This window comes from Cnephaeus nilssonii, assembly GCF_951640355.1.
Source record: "Cnephaeus nilssonii genome assembly, chromosome: 14".
NCBI lineage: Eukaryota > Metazoa > Chordata > Mammalia > Chiroptera > Vespertilionidae > Cnephaeus > Cnephaeus nilssonii.
The window spans coordinates 7,048,250-7,054,249 of NC_137085.1; positions in this window are offsets into that span (position 1 = coordinate 7,048,250).

Consider the following 6,000-nt stretch of genomic DNA (forward strand, 5'->3'; position numbering starts at 1 on the left):
TCTTCACCTGCTGCCTCTACCTTAACACCATCTCCACCCCCACACGATTGGCCACTAGTCCCTTGCCCATGCTGTCCCTCAATCCAGAATGCTCTTTCCTCCCTTGTTCTCTGACTAATACCTGATGGTCCCTCAGGACTGAGGGGAGGGGACACTCAGGAACTGTCTCTTACCTGCTGGCTGGCACTGTGCCTGCTCTGTCCCCTGCAGGAGGGCCCACCCCAGAGAGCTGACATCATCGCGCACAGCCAGTGTCCACCTCTCCCTGGTCTCCTCACAGTCCATGAGCCCCTCCAAGGTGAAGACTGCATCCCACACATCCCTGTCCCTCCAGGGCTCACAGCTCAGTAAAAGCTGTGCTCATGATAAACATTTATTGAGCACCTACTGTGTGCCAGCCACAATGCCAAGCATGTTACAGGTCTTTCCTCATACTTATCATTCACCATAAAAAAATGAAGGCAGGCACTTTTATTATTGCTGTTTTACCAAAGAGGAAACTGAGGCACAGACAACTTAAACAACTTGCTTAAGGTCACACAGCAGAAGCCCTAGAGCTGAAACAGGAGCCCAAGTTCTGACTCCATCACTTGTTCTTTTAACCACATTTGAATCCTGTACCCTCTTCCCTTTTCGGCCTAGCAATTTAGTGACCCATGCCAATAGATACCATCCGTAACATCGCCTCATGGGTCCGTAGCATTCCATCATAATGACGCAACATAATTTGCTTAACCAATCCTGTTATTAGTATACTAGAGGCCCGGTGCACGATATTCGTGCACGAGGTGGGGGGGCGGTGGGTCCCCTCATCCCAGCCTGCACCCTCTCAAATCCAGGACATCCTTCTCACAACCTGGGACCACTGGCTCCTAACTGCTCACCTGCCTTCCTGCCTGATCACCCCTAACTGCCCTCCCTGCTATCCTGGTCACCTCTCACTGCCCCCCTCTGCCAGCCTGGTTGCCCCCAACTGTCACTCCCCGTCCCCCGCCGGTCTGGTCACCCCTCACAGCCCCCATGCTGGCCTGGTCACCCCTCACTGCCCCCTCTGCCGGCCTGGTTGCCCCACGCAACCTGCTGTTCGGTTGTTACTGTGAGGGCGTCCTGACCAATTTGCATATTATCCTTTATTAGTATAGATGTCCAATTGTCTGACTTTATTTTTTCAAATGGTTCACCAATTATTCATGTTTTTTCCTACTGATTTGAAATGCCACCTTTATCATATACTAGTTATATATACTTGAGTTATTTTCTTATATTGGCTCATTTGTTTAATTGGACTAATTCATACTATTTTGAGTCATTATACCTTCACAAGGCATTTCATTCATTCATTCATTCATCCACTCACTCACTCACTCATTTAACAGATATGTACTGAGCACATCTGCGGGCCAGGTGCTGTTCGGCAAACTGTGAATCAGCGGTGGACAATGGAGCAGCCAGCAACATCCCCCTCCCGGTACGCGAATTTTAATATCTGACCTTGGAAGTGGCTCCCACCTTAATCAATTTTATTTATGAAGATGTTCTTAGGCGTTCTTGCCTATTTATAACTCCCAATGAACTGATGTTGGCAAGTAAGAAAATACATTTGGGATTTAATTGGCACTGAATTAAATGTATGGATTAATCTTAATGGAATTGATGATTTTTAATCTTTTCCGTGAACACGGCAGGCGTTTCCACACAGTCAATTCTTATTTTTATGTTAAGTTTAGTCTCACGCATTTATTGCTAAGTTCATTGCTAAGTATTTTATATTTTTGTTGCCATTGTGGATATCATCTTTTTTCCATCATATATTCCAGATGATTAATGCTGGTACATGGGAAAGGTATTGATTTTTGAATACTTCTTTGAAGTCAGCATCTTACTGAATTCCCTGATTAATTGTAATAGTTTCTAGTTGCGCTTTCAGATTTCCTAGGTAAATAAGCATATAATATGTGAAAAACAATTCTGTCCCTTCTCTCTTGTAGTTTTACTACATATTTGTTTTTCTTTTATTTTGTGTTGCATTGACCAGTGCAAATTTTCCATGGTGTGTTGGTAAACATTTAACAACCAGCTCTCTAGAGAAAATAACCCAGATATGTAGCATTTGCCAATTTCCATGGTGTAAGTACTGTCACCATGGCCAATTTCAAGTTACAACATGATGTCTCTGGGCTTGCTGGGAAGAGATGCAAACCTTTGCTCCAACGAGCCAGTGTGAGCTCACCACTGAATGGAACACTAGACCCAGGAGATGGTCTGTGGGGGGCGGAAATGCTGTGGTCAAAAATAAAAATTGGGAGTGCTGCATGTATAAATATATATCCACTTCTACCAGGTTACCACGTACATCAGCCTACTAAAGACTCTGAGAAATCCTGTAACATATTTTCCCATTTATTTGACCAATACAAGTTTTTTTGGAAGGAAGAACAGCTAAATCCTAGTTTGTTGCACTTGCCAGTTTCCATGGTGTAAATACTCCCACCACGGCCAATTTCAAGCTCCCAGCGCAAAGTCACTGGACGCGTGGGGAAGAGAGGTGCCCCTCTCTGGATGCCTTGATACATTCATGGCCCCAGCTCAGGTGGTTGCCTAGCAATTCTTCTTTTGTTTCCCGGGTCGGCTCTCTCTCCTATTCTCTTCTCTTGCCAACTTTCTCAGCTCTCCTCAAACCACCTGCGTCCTCCCCTTCCCCAAGCTGGTGATGTGGCTGCTTCCTCCCATAGGATCGACTTGCTTATCTCTCCCAGCATCCATCATTGCCTCCTTCCCTCCTGCATGACGGAGGGGACGTGGCTTCCTCCCAGAGAAATTCATCCCAGGCCAGTACCAATGCTCTGGCCCCTTCCAGGTCTGGGTGTCCACGCCCTCCCATTACCCCCGTTCCTTCCCTCTCTGTTGGAGTTTTCTCATTCACATTTCAACACTCAAGTCGCTCCAATCCCAAAAATAAGCAAACAAGAACAACTCCTCACCTTCAGCCCCTCCCTGTGTTGCTACTGGACCTCATGAACAGTGTTTCCCAGGAACTGTCTGCTCTGCTCTATCTCTTCTCCCGCTGCAATCGGCTTCTTCCCCCAGCTCTTTACGGAAACTCTCATCAAGATCTCCAGTGATGCCCTGGCGTTGTTGCTCAATGGTTAGAGCGTCAACACAGGCACTGAAGGGTCATGGGTTCCATTCTGGTCAAGAGCGCATACCTGGGTTGCAGGTTTGAGCCCCAGCCCCAGTCAGGGTGCATGCGGGAGGCAGCCGATCGAGCTCCATCTCACATGGATGTTTTTCTAAGATCTCCAGTGATACTGCTGCTGCTAAATCCAGGAGACACACCCTTGCCTCCTCTGAGAACCTCCTTATGTTAGCTAACCTCTTGGGAGCTCCATTTTCTAACCTGTGAAATGGGAATACTACGCTTAGTCCCTGCAGGTTGCTCTCAGGAGTCGGTGATATCGTGGGGAGAGGGGCTCCCTGCTCAGTGCCTGACGGGCTGAAAGAACTCAGAACTCAGTACACAGCAGCAGCGGGTTCTCACCAGCAGCCCCCAGGCAAGGGGCCCAGGACGTGACAGACAGAAGAGCCTGCGCATGCCTGCAGGCTTGTGGGCCCAATTCCGGCTGCCCCTCCTCTATGACTGGGGGAGGGCGGTCCCCCTACCCCCGTGTGGGAACTTGTGCCCCCTCCCCTGTCGCCAAGGGCTATATTAAGAACTTTAAATGTCAGTGCAGACGCTCTCACCGCTAATGTGGGGTGAAAGGCAGGTGGATGCAGGTGTGTTGGAGGGAAGAGAAGTCAGGAGGTAGATAAAAGCGAGGAGGAGGCAGAGAGAGTGGGGGAGAGAGAGAAGCAAGGTTCAGTTAACTAGGATTTGCAGCAGGAGGAAGCCGGGAGCGGGAGGAAGGTGAGGACCAGTCGGGACATTCCTGAGCAGCCGGGGAGGGCTGAGGGTCTGGGGCAGCCTGACTCCCGGGGTCAGGAAGAGGCTGCTTCTGGCCTCGACTTCCACGCCCCGCAAAGAGCTCTGCACAAGGTGCACGGGGCTGGGGAAAGAGCCCCGAAAGCAGGCTGTCTGTGAAGGTGGCTGTCAAAGCAAGGCCCTGTTGCTAAGGGAACCGCCTGGGAAGAGACTTGTGAAGATGAAGTCACCCCACCTCCGCAGCCATGGGGGTTGGGGGGCCCGGTGCTTCACCAGGTCTGCTCTGCTGTCTACCAGCCAGGCACTGGTCCCTGGAGGGCAGGACCCCGCCTTCTCTGGGCCCTAGTGGGGCTACTCGTTAGCAAGACGGGGCCAGGTGGGTGACTGTTACAAAGAGCGATGGCCAAAGGAGACGTGGGTAAAACCTCCTGGAGCAAAGGAGCTCGGGAGGGGACAGTGACAGGTGCCTGTCCAAGGGCCCTCCGCTGCCGAAGGAGTTCCAGAACCCGACAGGAAGATTTGTGGTTCTGCACGAGGGTCACGGTGACTCCTAAAGGGCTTTCCATTGAATTGGGATGAGCAGTTCAACGGGGGGTGGGGTGACAGTCAAGGGTGCACAGACTCTGTGAAGCCGAGGCGTGGAGCTAGCACAGCGTCTCTTCCATCGGTGTCTGCTGCCAAAGCAAGTCGCAGGCCAGCCAGATTGTGGGGGGGCGGGGGGGGGCGGGCATGGGAGCTGGACCCTGCTCGGGGGCGCAGGGAGAGGTGAAGCGCCCTGGCCATTTCTGTAACCAGGCCACCACAGCGGGGCTTACGAACAGGGGTTGGATTCAAATTCCGATTCACAAACCACTTGCTGGGTGATCTTGGGTAAGTTACTTCCCTTCTCTGAGGCTCTGATTCCTCATTTAAAACGCGGTCAAAGCAATTCCTCCTCCCCCAAGAGTTCTGTGACAATTCAGAGAAGTTGTGCATTGGAAGCGCCTGGCATGGTGCCTGGGACCTAGTGGGTGCCAGCAAATGTGGCTCCCTCCCTCCCTCCCTCCCTCTACCCCAGGAGACTGGTATCCTGGGGGTGAGGCTCTCACCGGCACCTACTGTGCGGAAAAGGCTGGTGGCCCAGCTGGGGGTCTGTTTTGCCCCCACCTCTCCCTGCCCTTCATCTCGCCCCCTCTGGAGCCCCCCTGCTGTGAACTCACGGCACCCTGGGTCTTAAGGATAGTTAAGTAGCAAACTATGTGTTCATAATAAAATTTGCCTGCTTCTCACAGGCATCCAATTTGCTTACCATCCAAAGAGAAGAATTGGGTGCCTGCTTCCGAAATTGTTTTAATCTCTGCCACAGAATGCTTCTGGCAGGGTTTCTCAACTGGAAAATGGGAAATGAGTTAGAAACAATGGAGGAACGTGAATAATCTCACTTAAGATGTTTGATCTTGAGATGAGATGAAGTTGAAATTGATTTCCCGGTTCACCGTCAGACAGCAGTGGGCGGGAGGGTGGTGGGTTGTCTAAGCCTGACCCGGCCCCAGATCTGGCCAGGGAACCCCCCCTGTTCCCTATAAAACTCAGGCAAACTACATATGGGATGGGAGGCAACCCCAGCCCCATCGCCCCAAAGGCAGACACCAAGTCCTTTGGTGTCTCCATATACCCATCTCTTATGTTAATGGTTGACAACATGAACCCATGCCTCTACTTAACAGATGTTTGTGGTGGACCTACTATGTGTCGTGGCTGTCCTAGTCAATGGACCTCCATACTTAAATGCAACACATTCCCTATCCTCAAGGAACTCGGGAGAGTCAGCTGGGACCAGGATGGAGAGTCAGGAGCTGTTTATGGAAGACTACTCCAAGCCGGCACTGGCTAAAGGTGCTGCATTCATACACCTACTGCATCTTTGCGGAACCCAGAGTTGGGAATTCTTGTGTCCTCTTTTCAGATGGAAAGTTGGCCTCAGACATGAGTATCTGACTCTTCCAAGGATGGGATCCAGATTTCACTGCAGCCTGTGCCCTTTGCCTGGGGGGATATTCTGCCCAGGCAGGTGGCAGGGGCAGGGCAGGGCAGGACGGTGC